The 17,317-nt window shown below is 44.3% G+C and overlaps 1 long non-coding RNA gene across 1 annotated transcript in view; it reads right to left on the minus strand.

Moving 5' to 3' along the window:
- Window positions 1–17,317, minus strand: part of LOC123601544 — a 115,224-nt gene that overhangs the window by 78,364 nt on the left and 19,543 nt on the right. The window lies entirely within an intron of this gene.

Raw genomic sequence — 17,317 nt, forward strand, 5'->3', positions numbered from 1 at the left:
TTTTTTTTTTCAATATATGAAATTTATTGTCAAATTGGTTTCCATACAGCACCCAGTGCTCATCCCAAAAGGTACCCTCCTCAATACCTATCACCCACCCTCCCCGCCCTCCCACCCCCCATCAACCTCAAAGACAGTTCTTAAATGCCAGGGTAAGTTGTCTGGATCATTGAGTCCATTTGGAATCTGGCGTGCTTGGTTGTGATGCACATTTGGGGCCAGGAACTAAGCAGAGCCCCTGTGCTGGATATCACCACATCCATTCTCTCCTCTCCACCTGCTCTGAGCCAGGAAGGTGAGGCTGGGTGGATCTGCTGAGTCTGGCCAGGGCGAGCAATGGCAAGAAAGAGATAGGAACGAGGCTCCTGTCACATGGCCACGATGCCCTCCTTGCCTCCAGGTTTAATAACTGCCCCTCTCCCTGCCCCTTCAAGCCCAGAGTTGGGTATGGTGCCCACTATCACCATCCCTGGAGCATAGCACTCTCCCTTCTTGCAGTTTCTCTACAGTTTGCCTTTCACCAATGAGTGATGCATAGAAGACCTACTCTGAAGTCCAACCAAGCAAAGGTTGCTTTCAAGGAACTGGACAGAGAAGAGTGAAAGATACTAAGCTTTTCAATATTTCATTTAAACACCCACAGAAACCTGAGACTGGAATGAAGAGCTCTCCCTGGGTTACACTCTTCAAACAAATGGAAGAGCTCACCGTGTGTCTCTAAAACCTCGGATCCCTTTGCTCATGCAAACTGCTGACCCTTTGTGCTGCCTCCAAATATCAGGGCTCTTTGGATGCAGGTGACAGACACAAACTCAAACTGGCTTAAGCAAAAGCCAATTTCATTAGTTCATGGACCCAAACTGGAAAAAGTAGAGTGGATCTGAGCTCGGGGAAGCTGGGATCCAGGAAGTCCACTACCAGGAGGATACTCTCTTCCATTTCTTTTCTGCTTCTCCCTGCACGTAGTCTTTACTGACAAATGCAGCCTTGCCGGTGATGCCATTGACAAAAGCAAAATTAAAGCCAGCAATCAGATGGGAACTGGTCATTTGGAGTGAAATTCACTGAATCAGTCAGAGTCCTGGCAGGAAGCAGAATTTCTCAGGTTGTTTAAATAAAGGGATTTTTTAAAAAGCATACCCACCTTTTCTCTTTTTTTGAATGTTTATTTATTTATTTTTGAGAGATAGAGAGAGAGAGCACAAGCAGGGGAGGAGTTGAGAGGGGAGGGGGGAGGCACAGAATCCTAAGCAGGCTCCAGGCTCTGAGCTATCAGTACAGAGCCTTATGTGGAGTTTGAACCCAAGAACCGTGAGATCATGACCTGAGCCAAAGTCAGACTCTTAACGGATTGAGCCACCCAGGTGCCCCTAAAGAGATTTTTAATAAAAGGACTCTTTACAGAGATGCGGACAGTGTTAAGTATATAAATAAGAACTACCAGAGCACCCAGACTGGAAGAGGAGGAATCTATTATCATCGTAAGGTGAAGGGCCAACGGGAGGAAACACCGCTGCTGGACAGTAAGAGCTGCCCCGTGGAGAGGCATGAGGTGGGGACTCAGGTGTGACGGATGCTGCTACTGCCAGCAAGAAGAGCTGGAGCACCTCACCTTTTCCCTCTCTGATCTTGGATGTCTTGCCAGTAACATGCTCCCATGGGCCTCACCCAACCAGATACGCAATTACAAGCAAATTGGGGTGGTACAGGGTTCAAGGTCAACCTCCCAGGGTACAGACTAGGGTAGTTAAGGCAGAAGGTGGAACTCAGGAGACAAAGGGAGACTAACCTGCATGTTTATTTTGTATCTGTTGGGGTGTTAGGAAAAGTGAACGTATTTAAGAGTGCTTTGATTTTATGAGCGTTTCCTAAGAATTTCAACATCAATGACATAACTGACTTGAAGCAAATATCATCCAGAGTTACTAAAACCACTGAATGATTAGTTGGTTGGCCATCAAGATATTTACATGATCTCAAAGTATCTCCCCAAAGATTACCTGTTAATTACAAAATGGAAGGTATCTTTCTGCCAGAGAGATCTGCCAGTCAGCTGCTTAACCAAGCAGTCTGGTTTAGCATCACCAGTAAAGGACACACTGACACCAAGTGCCTCGTCATAGGATGCCACAGGAGGTATACAACTTCACCTCTGTTGTATTCTTGCCAGAATGGTTAAGCTGTCTCATCTGGAAGAAATGGTCAGGCAAGTCCAGATCATAGAGTATACTACAAGACAGCTTGCCCAGACTCTTCAAAAAAGTCCATCCCCTGACCAATAATAACTGAAAAGTTAGGGGTAATTCAAAAACAGAGTACTGCACACAATTTGGACAAGCCTCACATACGTAGTATTGAGCAAAGTAAGCCAGATTCAAAGGAGAGTTTATAAAGTGTGATTCCACTTACATAAAGTTAGAAAACAGACAAAACCTATTTGGGTATTAGAAATCAGGACACTCGGGGTGCCTGGGTGGCTCAGTCGGTTGAATGTCCAACTTCATCTCAGGTCATGATCTCACAGTTCCTGGGTTCGAGCCCCACATTGGGTTCTATGCTGACAGCTCAGAGCCTGGAGCCTGCTTCAGATTCTTCCTCTCCTCTGCCCCTCCTCTACTCGTGCTCTGTCTCTCTATCAACAATAAATAAGCATTAAAAAAAAACTTTTACATTAAAAAAAAGGAGGGGCACCTGGGTGGCTCAGTCGGTAAGCGTCCGACTTCAGCTCAGGTCATGATCTCACGGTTCATGAGTTTGGGCCCTGCATCGGGCTCTGTGCTGACAGCTCTGAGCCTGGAGCCTGCTTCAGATTCTGTGTCTCCTTCTCTTTCTGCCCCTCCCCCACTCACACTTTGTCTCTCTCTCAAAAATAAATAAACATTAAAAAAAAAAGAAGTCAGGTTTTCCTTGGGCATGATGCCAGGGAGGATGCCCAACAGAACATTCTGGGGTGCTGATGGTGTTCTGTTTCTTGATCTTAATGCTCATTATAAGGGTGTATTCACTTTGTGGAAATCTGTTATAGCCAGTGTGCTGTGCTGTGTGTGTGTGTGTATGTGTGTATGTGTGTATTCACACTCCTTAGAGAGAGGAAAAGAGAGAAATATAATGTTAATGTGGCAAAATATAGCCAACTGGTAAATCCATATGAAGGATATATGAGTATTTTTCATTCATTATACTATTATTTTAATTCTTCTCTTCTTTGAAATCTTCTGAAGTAAGAAGTTAGAGGAAAAACAGAAATGGTTTTAAATTATTTTTTAACTGTTCCACGCCACACAAATGGCTGGCATATTATTTATTAGGAATGGCCTCTCCAATACATTCACATCAGCCACACACTTATTTAAATATATGCAAACTGTTCATCCTTAGCTAGTACAAAACAAAGAGCAAAAAAAAAAAAAAAACGCAACTATTTTGCATTCATCATGATCCCTAAACACAAGCCAAATATCTGTCTGGTGTTCAAACACAAAAATTGCAATCTTTTCCCGTGTTAAGAGAAAACGTGCTGTGTTGGGCATACTAAGCTATAGCTTGGAAACCACAGAACCATACCTATGGGACTTTGAATTCCTACCGGTTATTTTAATGGTAGGTGAGTTTTACTATGCTCGCTAAATTTAGAACCCAACTGACTTAGCTGTGACACCACCGGCAATGTTGACCAATATTAGAATCTTGTTTATCCTTTAAAATATATAATCTTCGTGTGCCTGGGTAGCTCAGATGGTTGCACGTCTGACGCTTGATTTTGGCTTAGGTCATGATCGGAGGGTTGTGGAATTGAGTCCCGTGTTGGCCTCCATGCTGAGCGTGGAGCTTGCTTAAGATTCTCTCTCTCTCTCTCTCTCTCTCTCTCTCTGTCTCTCTCTCTCTCTCCCCCCTCCCCCCTCCCCTGCTTGCTTGCTTTCTCTCGAAAAAAAATAATAAATAAAAGTATATGTTCTTGTTGGGGTAGGAGGAAGAAAATTCAGATCTCTGTCTTCTGATTTTTTAGACCGAGGCATGGATAGAAAAATCCCAGAAGAGGGCAGACAAAAGAGGAAACAGAGAGGAGATCTATTTGTTTTTATCCACCTCTGTTCCAAAATGGCAGAAGATCCAATGTGGGGAGCGGCTACTCTAAGAAGCAATGTCATCATGACAAAATCTTTATGCCTGCCCCCAGTTCATCCTTTAACTGCCAAGGCTTCAGGAGGGCACAAGTATTGTGGCCTCTTGGCAGCCTGGGTCTGAGAAAGAAGCAGACTCTGATCCTGACTCTCCAATCTTCCAAAGCCAACTAAATAGACAACTTTATTTCAGCCCAATTGCCAGCTGATCTGTGAGCCACTCTCTGGCACACTTCTGGAACATAGTAGGTGCTCAATACATACTGTTAGATAAATGAATGAGCTAGGGAGAGGGGACTGCAGAAGAAGCTGAAGGAATGGTTTTCATAGAAGATTCTATGCAACTCAGAGGGCTTTTTGCTGATTTCTGCTCAGAACCCAGCTCTGGAATGCTCAAGGATGCCATCTGGGATCAGTAGAGATGTATCCTTGGGAGGGATATCAGCATTCTTACTTCAAGGGACTTTGCAGGGAACTGACATCTGTAAGGGGGCAGAGTAGGAAAGAAATACCATAGCTGTGAGGCAATTTATGGAAGATATACTAATTTTTGAGTCTATATGTGATATCCCCTAGGAGTCCTTGACTAACTCAGCATTTGTAGGGGGCTAAGGTGGTGACAGCATAAGAGTATAAGAGAAAGAGTCAGTGAAATTAAGGAGGGGGGCTCCTATTACAATGAGTCCATTTTGTGCTCTAAAAAAATCTGTATTGAGAGTGAATTATGTGTTAGATCCCATGCTATATACTTCAGATATGTTATTTTGTGCAATTATCACAGCAACGCAATTAGGTATCTCATTTTACAAATGAAGAAACTAAGGCTTGAAAAGGTAACTTACATAAAGGTGATGGTTATGGGTCAGCTTGCCTGGGCCATGGGATGCCCATATATTTGGTTAAACGTTATTCTGGGTATGTTATGTCTGTGATGGTATTCTAGGATGAGATTAACATTTGAATCAACATACTAAGGAAAGCAGATTGCCCTCCCCCAATGTGAGTGGACCTCATCCAAGCCATTAAAGGACTCAACAGAATAAAAATGCAGAGTAAGAGAATTCTTTCTCTGACTGTCTTCAAGCTGGACATCAGTCTTCTCCCACCTCTGGACTCAGTCTGGAACTATACCATTGGCTGTCCTAGGTCTCTAGCTTAGTTGCTGCAAACTTTGGGACTTTTCACTGTAATCACATGAACCAATTTCTTATAATAAGTCTCTTTATATTTGTATACAAATTTGTTTAACTTTAACTCAGTAGTTCCCTGATGTGTGTGTGTGTGTGTGTGCATAGTATTATTATATTCTGTTACTCAGGAGAATCCAGACTAAAATACTAAGATGATGCAATTATATAATAGACACTCTTGGCTGAGACACCCCACTCCCCTTGCTGGTAGGACCCACCTTCCACTATGAAGACTTAAATTTCCAAATACTCCCCTTATCATCTTCTCATTCAGGGCACAGGCATGCAACCCACACCTTGTCATGTGAACCTAAAGGAGAGTTTGGAGGGAGGTAGTCCTGCAAAAGAGTTTCTTTCCTAAAAAAGCAGCCAACCAGGAGGAAATAGCTCTATCCAACTTGGTGGAGGATTTCATCTGCCTGGTGCCAGAAACTACAGCAACATCTTGCAATCAGAAGGAAGACATTGCCTTTGTGCTGAGGAAGGCAGAACAGAAAAAAAAGTGTGAATTCATGACATTACTGTAGAGCTGCTGGATTAGCCAATTTTGAAATCACTGGCCCTCCAGATTTCTTATATGACATAATATTCTTATTGTTTAAGACCCCTTTAATGTCAATACTACCCAAAGCAATCTCCACATTCAATGCAGTCCCTATCAAAATAACATCAGCATTCTTTACAGAACTAGAACAAACATTCCTAAAATTTGTATGGAATCAGAAAAGACCCTGAATAGCCAAAGTAATATTGAAGAGGAAAAACAAAGCTTAAGGCATCACAATTCTGGACTTTAAGCTGTATTACAAAACTGTAATCATCTCCACAGTACAGTATTGACACAAAAACAGACACATAGATCAATGGAATAGAATAGAGAACGCAAGAATGGACCCACAAATATATGGCCAACTAATCTTTGACAAAGTAGGAAAGAGTATCCAATGGAAAAAAGACAGTCTCTTCAGCAAATGGTATTGGGAGAACTGGACAGCAACATGCAGAAGAATGAACCTGGACCATTTTTTAACCCCATACACAAAAATAAACTCAAAATGGATGAAAGACCTAAATGTGAGAAAGGAAACCATCAAAATCCTACGGGAGAAAAGAGGCAGCAACCTCTTGACATGGGCCACAGGAACTTCTTATTTGACATGTCTCCAGAGGCAAGGGGAAAAAAAGCAAAAATGAACTATTGGAACCTCATCAAGATAAAAAAAAAAAACTTCTTTACAGTGAAAGAAACAATCAACAAAACTAAAAGGCAACCGATGGTATGGGAGAAGATATTTTCAAATGACATGTCAGATAAAGGGTTAGTATCCATAATCTATAAGGAACTTATCAAACTCAACACCCCAAAACCAAATAATCCATTGAAGAAATCGGCAAAAGACACGAATAGACACTTTTCCGAAGAAGACATCTAAATGGCCAACAGACACATGAAAAGATGCTCAACATCACTCATCATCACGGAAATACCAATCAAAACCACAATGAGATACTACCTCACACCTGTCAGAATGGCTAAAATTAACAAGTCAAGCAACAACAGATGTTGATGAGGATGCAGACAAAGGGGAGCCCTGTTGCATTGTTGGTGGGAATGCAAACTGGTGCAGCCACTCTGGAAAACAGTACGGAGGCTCCGCAAAAAATTTAAAATAGAACTACTGTATGACCCAGCAATTGCACTACTAGGTATTTATCCAAAGGTTACAAAAATGCTGATTAGAAAGAGCACATGTACCCCAATATTTATAGCAGCACTATCAACCATAGCCAAATTATGGGAAGACCCCAAATGTCCATCAACTGATGAATAGATATATAATGGAATACTACCCAATGATGAAAAAGAATGAAATCTTGCCATTTGCAACAACATGGATGGAACTAGAGTGCATTATGCTGTGCAAAATAAGTCAGAGAAAGATATTGTATGATTTCACTCATATGTAGAATCTGAGAAACACAACAGATGAACATAGAGGAAGGGAAGGAAAAATAAGATAAAAATAGAGAGGGAGGCAAACCATAAGAGACTCTTAAATACAAACTGAGAACAAACTGAGGGTTTCTGGAGGGGAGGTGGGTGGGGGGATGGGTTAAATGGGTGAAGGGCATTAAGGAGGGCACTTTTGGGGATAAGCACTGGGTGTCATATGTAAAAGATGAACCACTGGGTTCTACTCCTGAAGCCAAGATGACACTGCATGGTAACTAACTTGAATTTAAATAAATTTTTTTAAAAATGTATGCCCAAAAGACCCTTTAAATGGAAGTCTGTTTCCTGCATCCAAAATCATCCTAACCTAATCAGCTGATTTAATTTTCACTGTACGAACTCGCATTAAAGGGCATCAGTTTATCTAGTCACAGGTATAATTAGAGTTTCAACTCGTATTCTTCTTTATTTACAAATAGTCCAACTAAACGCTAAGTATGTCTATACATCTATATCCATATCCATCCCTGCATCCCTTCATCCTTCCATCCCTCCATCCCTCTATCTATCAATCATCTATCATCTATCTATCTGAGTTCTGTGATCGAAAAAGTTTGGGAAGCTGTGATTGGAGCATACTATAACTCCTCTGGAGAATCACAGTGAACATTAATGTGAGCCTCTGAGAAGTTCTACAGTAAAGAAACTTCAACTCAGTATTTCTCACGTTTTTGTTATCGAATCACAGAACTCTTTCTTTGAGCACACACTGTAACAGCAACCAAGTTTGGGAAACACACAAGTGACTGGGTAACTCTCTCTCTCTTAAGATCCCACACACACACTTTAAGAGGGCAATTGTTCCCTCTGAAGGCAGCACTTGTTATCCTGAAGCACTCAAGCAAAGCCTCCAGCACAGAGAGGCCACTTGGAATTTGCTTAGCAGATGTTTACATATAGCTGATGTTAATTTCTACACAAAAGGTTTGTTTATGGCCTTGACTTATTGTTTAGGATTCACAACTACATTCTAGGACCCTCGAGTCTGGCCCGTCATCCTGCTTGAGCTAACCATATTTGACACAAACAGTTCCCATTCAGGGTGGCCCTATCCCCTGTTTACACCATCCACAGCCCAAGAGGCAATCTCGTGCTTGTGTGTGAACATAAACTTCAGATCACATGCATCCTAACACTACTTCATGAGCAAGAAATTATTACATCTGGTTCATTGACATTTACTTCTGGGAACTGTTTCCATCAGATTAATCCGTTTATCTAAATGATCTTCCACTCACTTCACTACATCAGAACTCACCAATACATTTTCTGTTGATGCTTCCAGTCCTCCTTTATGTGGCCCAAGATACAGGGTCATTATTGCCTGCGGATCTGCAGACTGGACCCTGATCCAGTCTGCTGTGAGGTGCGAGGGAGCCCAAAATAACCTGTACCCCATCAGCGTTCAGGAAAGGGGAGAAAGAGTCAGACAGCTAAATGTGTCAGCGTCAGCCTGTTACCGAGAGTGCTTTTGGGAAAAGTGGCTTCGACGTGCAGGAGCAAACAGGCCTTGTGTTAGGACAGGTAGTGTATGCCACAGTTTTAACAACCAACCAGGACTCTCGGCGGCTGATAAAAAAAAAACAAAGGTTTATTTCTGATTCACATGCCCCCCGTGGCTGGCTGAGGGTCTGTGCCATGTCATCTTTACCCAGGGACCCAGCACTTGGAGCACTCACTACCCGGAACGCTGCCAGTCATTGCAGCAGAGGGGGAAATATGAGTGGGGAGACACACACCCACTCTGGGAGCTTCTACCCAGAAGCGATCACATCGCTTCTGCTCAAGTTTCATTGGCCGTGTGTGAGTTCCATCACCCAGGCCCCTTACCTCTGAACCCCAGAGCAGACAGATGTGTTCCTCTAGAACAGGCATCATGGAAAAGCCGCAGGCTGCATCCCACAAAGAGCAGAGCCAGGCAGGTGCTCTCTGCAGACACACAGATCCCAGAGCAGTCGATGGGGCTAAACAGAACTCCCCATCAGGTGACAGGGTGGACATGGCCAGGCAAAGGCAATCAAATCACACTAAGACTTTTGCACAACAGGTTATTCCTTATGGTCTTCTTCAGTATGAAGTTCCCCCTCTCACTCTTGAACCCCTTCTTCTTCGACATGTCCTCCACCTTCCTCATAATTTACTTTCCCATCACGCTAGCCTGCTTCCTCCTTCTCCAGTGACAGCCGTGAACCCCACTCCACTGCTGGGCGCCCAGTGACATGAGCCAACAACCCAGTGGCTGAATCACAAACAGCAAAGGTGATGTTTAGATCAGTGTGAGACAGGCTTTTCTGTGACTGGCGGCCATAGGCTTCCTGTGGGAGCACTGAGCAGGTAGATAAACGAAGAGATAATGTCCCGTGTGCAGCAGGTACAGTAGCTGCTCATTCAATGTCAGTTTCCACCTTCAGTACCTTTGCTTATTCTGGTCCTCTCATGGCATGCCCTGTGGTTTTCTCTTTCTGCATCCAAATGCCAACCATTCCTCAAATGTCAAGCTTAGGTCCCACCTCCTCAGGACACGTTCATACCTCTACAGCCAATGGTGACCCACCGTGATGCTTTGTCTACATCCCTGTGCTAACCCTTGGAACTCAAGTTGTTACCTGACTTCCATGTGTGAAGATGGACTCTACAAGTTACCTGGAAGCTCTTGGAGGGTGGTGGCAATGCCTCATATGCCCTCTGCTCCCCTGACAGAAACCAGGACAGTGCTGGATGCAGAGCAACTTTGTGACAGATAGTTTCTGGAATGACTTGGTATACAGGCTGTGCGGGGTGGTTGGCGAGGTCTGCTCCTATTACAGTGGGTAGGGGAATGAATGAGCACCAGCCCGGGCAGGGTGGACACTTGATCATGCCGAAACCCAGGAGACAGTCTCCACGTGAGTCCACGACTGTGGGGTAAGATGAGACTCTCTCTTTCGGGAAAACATGTCAGAACTGCCAAGGGGGAGGGTTACTCAGCTGGAATCAGTAAGGAGATAAAGGAAATCTCATACAAATTTTATTTTAATTATTACATTATTCATTTCTCCCAGGATTCTGGGTTTTTCATTTGCTTGCTTTTACTGGACATTTTTTAACAAGTAAAGAGGTGAATTTTGCCCTGTTAACAACCTAGGAGCTGCAGCTGATTCTGGCTTGATGTCAGTGACTTTTAATGAGGTGCCAATGGCAAAGTGACTCTCTTGCCTAAGTTTGATGTACCAGTAATAATTATTATGAGCCAGTTACTATTCCAAACATATTATTTGTACTAATCCATTTGATTTTTACAAGAACTGTACAAAGCAGGTGCTATGAATGTCAATGTCTCAGAGATCAGAAAGCAGTGTAACAGAGAGGTTGGGTTATTTGGCTAAGGTTACAGAGCCTGGAAGTGCTGCAACCAGGGTTTGAACCCCTGTACTCTGCCTCCAGAGCCCTGACCCTTAATCTCTACACTGAAGGGCAGGTAGGGCAAGAATGGGAGAACTTGGGCCTTCTGAAATCAATCACATAGGGCATGGCCTTGAGAGACAGACAGCCTGGGTTCTTTACGGTCTACTAGAAGTTTCATTTTAGGCCAGTTGCTTCACCTTCCTAGGTCTTAGTTCCTTCATCTGCAAAGTGGGGTTAAAAGAAATTAATATATAAGGTGTCTGGCACATAGTAAATGCACAGTAAATGTTAGGTATGAATTGTTCTCATGTTCTCGTGTCTCCTAAGACCAGAGTCTTTATTTCATTCAGACTGCCTTCCATCTGCCACTCTTCTCACCCAGTTCTGTGACTTGCAAACACAGGAAAAGAGAATTCTCTGATGAAATGGAGTTTCCAGGCCGGCCAAGCAGTGACTAGATCACCAGGCACCTCTGTCCAACACCTGCAGTCAGAGGTTCATAGGTCCCTTGGGAGACCCCAGATTCCACCGCTTTAGCTAGGAATAAAGATGTGGCTGAGAAGAAAACAAGTTCCTTGGGTATTTATCGTTATAGTTCGTTTATGCCTTTTTTACCTTCCTCCTCTCTGGCCCTTAATCAGATATTTCACATTTGTTAATAAATCCAAAGTCCAATGACAGAGCTACAAACAGCAAACCAACCAGTGTTTCCCCATGGCTACTTCATAAAATGACAGAGACCTAATCTAGCTGCAAAGAGGGGCAAGCTGGTTAAATTAGTTTTTTTTACAAAAAGAGGAACTCTCTTCCATTGTGTTTTACCTCCAACAATATTGAAGGCAATTTAATAGCTTTATATGCAAACAGCCATGTCTGGTTCTCAAGTAATTGCCTTCCCTGATGTAAACACTGGTTTGGGCTGTTCACCCTTCACCCAGAATAGCTGGGTGAGCAGGTGTGGTCTGGAGAAAGAGAATGCCTGGGTTTGAGCCCCACACTTGCTATGTGACTTTGGGCAAGTCACTTGCCCTCTGTAGAAGGCCACTCAAAAATAATCATGTCCTAATCCCTGGAATTCGGGAATGCTAATATGGGAAAAATTTTGCAGGTATGATTAAATTAAGACTTTTGAGATGAGAAGATTAGCCTGGATTATCTGGGTGGGCCTTCAATGCTATCACAAGCATCCTGCAAAGAGATGTAGGAGTTTATGCCCACACACGGAAGGCAGCCAGTGACATGATGAGGGAAGGAGAGAGACAGATTTGAAGATGCCATACTGCTGGCTTTCAAGATGAAGGAAGGAGCCGTGATCCAAAGAACGAAGCTCCAGGAGCTGGGACAGAGAGGCAGCAAATTTCCCCCTAGAGCCTCTGGAGGGAATGGAACCGCGCCTTCAGCCTGATTTCCATCCAGTGAGACTGATGTTGGACTTGCAGCTTCCAGAACTTGGAGGGGAGAGGACATTTATGCTGTTTGAAGCTGGGAAGTTTATGGCTGTTATAGGCAGCCCTAGGAAGCGACCAGAGCCTCTAGGAGTCATGGTCTCCATGACCACCAGACACAGGATGGGACAGGGCCAGGCAGGTGATGTGGAGGTGGGGACTGTGACAGAGGTGCTAAAAAGTGAGATGTGGAAGCTGGCTACAAATGCCATAGCGGGGCAATTTCCTGGTGACCCAGGGCAGACCTCCACACATCTGCTCAGCACTTCTTGAGTGTGAGGCCCTCGTGTAACTCTACACAAATCCTAGTGGTATACACTCCGCAGCCAAAATCTCACTGCGCCTCTAGGTACCTGGAGCAGGCTATTTAATCCCAACGGCTCGGTTATCTGAGCTGTAAAACGAGCTAAATGAGGTAACGGTACAAAGGACTTGGTGCCTTACCTGGCACAGAGAGGTCCCTGAACAAGGCGGGTTTCCTTACGGTCCTCTCAAAGAACAGAGAAGCAGGAGGGGCTTCTCTGGGATCTTCCCCTCCACCCCCTTCCAGCTGGACACCAGTGACAGAAGAAAATGACCTGAATTGTGATTCCTGTAGCTGTGTGAAAGAGTAGCACCGTGGCCACGAAGGTCAGCTTGCAGACTGGGAATGGCCCTTGATGGGGTTCCCGTCAGCCCTTCAATGTTCACTGAACATGTTCGTTGAGCATCTACTACATGCCAGGACTGGTCAAAGCTCCCAGTGAAAGCAGAACAGTATAGCACATGGCCACTGCCAGCTCCAGAAGTGTTTTGTGCAGATTAGAAAAAGTTGTCCTCTCTGGGCAGACACAGCCCTGTTGGCACACAACTTGGCAAGCAGGAAGCCCCTTTGCATAAAGGAAAAGGTGTCCCCTCTTCCAAGCGGACACAGCCCATGCAGGGCTCATGGTTTGACCAACAGAGTGAGGACAGGTCCTGTGTACCCTTCATCCAGGTGGCCTGGCTGTTCATAAGTGTCCTGCTGGATGCAGTGTTCCCCTAGTCATACGTTACAATTTTTTTAATTTGAATACAGTTGATACATGATGTTACATCAGTTCTAGGTGTACAACATAGTAATTCAATTTCTCTGGGCTTTATGCTATCCTCACTACAAGCACAGCTAACGTCTGCCACCATATAACACTATACGATACCAGACTCTGCTCCCTATACTACACCTTTCATTCCTGTGACTTATTCATTCCATAACCAGCAGCCTGTATCTCCCACTCCCCCCTTCACCCATTTGCCCATCCCCCCACCCTCTTCCCTCTGGCAACCATCAGTTTGTTCTCTGTATTTATAGGTCTGATTCTGCTTTTTGTTTATTCGTTTGTTTTGCTTTTTAGATTCCACATATGAGTGAAATCATATGGTATTTTTCTTTCTCAGTCTGACTTATTTCACTTGGCATAGAACCCCCCCTAGGTCCATCCATATTGTTGCATATGGAAAGACCTCATCTTTTTTTATGGCCGTGTCTTATTCCATTGTATCTATACATCACATCTTCCTTTTACATTCATCTATTGATGGACACTTGGGTCGCTTCCATATCTTGGCTATTGTAAATAATGCTGCAATAAACACAGGAGTGCCTCTATCTTTTTGAATTAGTGTTTTTGTTTTCTTTGGGTAAATACCCCATGTGGAATTGTTGGATCATATGTCATTTCTATTTTTAATTTTTTGAGGAACCTGCATATTGTTTTCCACAGTGGCTGCGTCAACTTTCATTCCCACCAACAGGGCAGTGCATTTTTCTTAAAGCTAAATGTGCTCTGTTCAAGAGCTTCTCTTTGATTCTCTCCTTTCAGATAAATGTCCTTCCATTTATGAAATGAGGGTAATAATAGATGGCCATCGAGAAGTGTAGATGGCACTTGTGGGTTTTATCTCTTTTGTGAAATGTTCTTACCTCACAAAATTAAGTTGGCAACTTTGTCAGTTCTCTGGGACATCTTTCTGGCCTGCAAATTTTATAGCTTTGGAAATCACCAACCAATGGGAGGCGTTGCATGGTAAGAAGCCCTCTGTTCAAGCAAAGAAAAAGTCATTGCAAAACACAGAGCCAGGCAAGTACTCTATTAACATCAGTGTCCCCGAGCTGCAGCGATCTGCACGACATCTCAGAACTGCTGGGTTGCTATGGTTATCACTATACCTCTGTAATTACCTAGGACGTGGCTGTCTTTGTGACACATGAGGCCCATGCCATGCAGATATTCAAAAAAGAAAAGATGTTTGCATCTGAGAAATGTACATGTGAGCAACAAACGCCACTACTGGAATGCGGCCGCATGCACACATGAAAACATTCATGCACACAGGAGAAGCACTGCCTCTTGCATGCTTTGGTGATTAGATGTGCCTCATGTGAAGACCACATAGCTGTGAGGAGGCAGGCCTTGGCTCCAGAGCTTAATCTTTCTCTTTGAGAAAGACTGAAAGAAGCCAGGATTCTTTCAATTGCTGGAAGCAGAAAACTGGTCTCAGTGAGAGGGGAGTGAATTGGCTCACCCAACTGAGAACGGAGTGTTTCTGTCAGGAATAGCTTGATCCAGGGGCTCAGTGACAGTAACAGGATCTGGCTTTCTCCTCATCGCCCTGATGCTCTGCTTTCCCCTGTGATCACTGGGCACAGGCTCTCCCCTCAGACGGCCTCACCACGTGGCCGATTGGCTGCCAAATTTCTAGCCTTGGATCCACCAGAAAAAAGGAAAGCTTATCTTTCCCAACAGTTCAAACAAACAAAAGTTCGGCGTCTGGGTCTCATTAGCCTGAGTTAGATCATATGCCTATCCCTGCACCTCCCACTGTAATCAGGGGCATTCTGAACCCTGAGCTGGGTTGTGGGGGAGCCGTAGTTCTCTAGAATATGGTCAGGGTCAACGGATGTGGCCAGCCTAGCTTCCTTTTACACCTAAAAGGAGTGGGTTCTAAGAAGTTAGTCCCCAAAGGGACATCGCCCATGCTGCTCATTCTGCCTTTGCCTCTGCCCGCCTCCTCCCTGATCTGTTCTCCCCTTTGAGATGCTGCCCAGTAGGGACTTTGTCCCCAGGCCCCTTGCTGGCTGGCCTCTGATTGAATCAGATGACGGGAGGCACAAGCAGGAGATCTGAGGGAGGGAAGGAAGAAAACGAGGTGAAGGTACTTCTTCCCTGCTCCCTCACTGCTCTAGGACCTCCCAGCACCCCATTCTCACTGGGGCAAATTCATGGGACATCTTCCTCCTGCCCTGTCAGCCTCCTGCTGCTGTAGTCTCTGGGTACCTCAGTGCCCCCTGTTTGTTCCTTTGACCCTGTACATATATCTGTTCACGGTCCCTTAAAGTTTTTTCATTAAACCAAGGGTCAGCAAACTCTGGCCCATAAGCCAAATATCTACGTCCCAGTCTCTTCTTGTAAAGACAGTCTTACTGAATGGAACTCAGCCTCACCCATCGCCCATCACTTAAGTGCTGTCTGTGGCCAATTGTGGCAGAGACTATGTGACCTGCAAAACCAAAAATATTATTATCTGGTCCTTCACGGAAAAAAAATTACCGACCCCTGGGCAAACCATCGGTGATGGATTTTGTTTCCTGCTGCAACCCTGCCTATTACGTTTTCTTATAAAACTTAAGAGGAGAGTGCTACTTTTGCTGGGAGATTTGCATGTAAATATCAATATAAAAGGTCAAAGCTGCTGGCTCAAGGGGAAACCACATAGGGCAGACAGAGGCATAGCAATTTTTGTTCATACAGCAAGCCCTGCTCTCTCTCAGCCCTTGAGATGAGGGGGGCAGGACAGAGGGTGCTTCCAGGGCTGGCCCCTGGCCAGCACCCATATAGACGGCGCACCTGAGTGCTCCAGCTTCATCAGAGCATGCCGGCGAACGGGAAAATCAATATGTAAAGAACCAAACCGAAATGCTGGAAGAAAAAGATGAACATTGCTAGGTTTGGAAAATAAAAATGTTCTAAACAGATAAACAGTAAGCATTGCGCTTTGATTTGTACTGTTTTCCAGTCCATAAAACCCTAATATCCACCGACGTTTCATTAAGAGCTTCTATGCCACTCGGCAAGCCTGCGGCAGCTTGAACAGATTGCTGCAAAAATGTTATCCGAGCCGCAGACCCGATCTTTAGCAATGTTTTACATGGGTGCTAAATGGGGGAGAAGTCTGATCAATCATGAACAGAGCTCTAGTTTAGGGGAAAAGTAAATGCTAGAGTTAAATGAACAATATCTATCATTCTGCAATGCAGTTCTTCCAGTCAATCAAAAAAAAAAAAAAAAAATGCTAGGCAGAGAGCATTTATGGGCGTGAGGGGGAAAAAAAACCCCAGCAATGAACATATGCAACCATATCCTTCGGCTTTTCAGAAACAGGGAGGATTTGTGTTGTGAATAATAACTCCAGTGAAATAAATGTTCAAATTATGTTGGAAAATTGTTCATTTGGACTCCTAGCCTTTCGCAATCTCCAAAGCTAATAATACTCCAGTTTATGAAATCCCTAACTAATATATCAAAACCTCTTTGTCTGTTGTCATACTCAGTCCCCCAGTGGCCCCACTGAAAGTTTTCTGAATGATCAGCCAGCACTGAAGCCACTACAGGGGACACTTTCCTTTAATGATCTCCATTCTGTGACTGCAAGGAAGAAGAAAAAGCCCTAGATAAGAATGCAGCAACCCTGAACTGGATTCCAGGCTAAGCTGAGAAGCCTTCGACAAATTACTGAATCACTCTCTGAGTGAGCCTCAGCTTCTTTATCTATAAAATGGGACCAACTCCCACTGCTCCCTGCCACCCAGGTTCTTATGAATTCATCTATTTCCATTTGATGAATATCTTCTAAGAATCTTTTATGTGTCAGGAAAGTGCTGGGTGGGGAGGAAGGTGCAGGCCCTGCCCTCGTGAAACTCGAGTGCTGAGAAGAGAGGGCCAGTGACAGCATGCTGCAGTAAGCCCGAGAATAGCCATAGAGACAGGTCTCTGGAAACACCCAGGCGGCACCTGCAGGCCAGAAAGAGCTTCTGGAAGGAAGGGATCCCTAAATGAATTCTTGAGGAATAAGTCAAAGAAGAGGGAGGGGTAGAACGGAGAATATTATCATCACAAGGAAGACGAGAAAGAAAGTGGCCCCTTG

This window comes from Leopardus geoffroyi, chromosome D1 (assembly GCF_018350155.1).
Source record: "Leopardus geoffroyi isolate Oge1 chromosome D1, O.geoffroyi_Oge1_pat1.0, whole genome shotgun sequence".
Taxonomy (NCBI): domain Eukaryota; kingdom Metazoa; phylum Chordata; class Mammalia; order Carnivora; family Felidae; genus Leopardus; species Leopardus geoffroyi.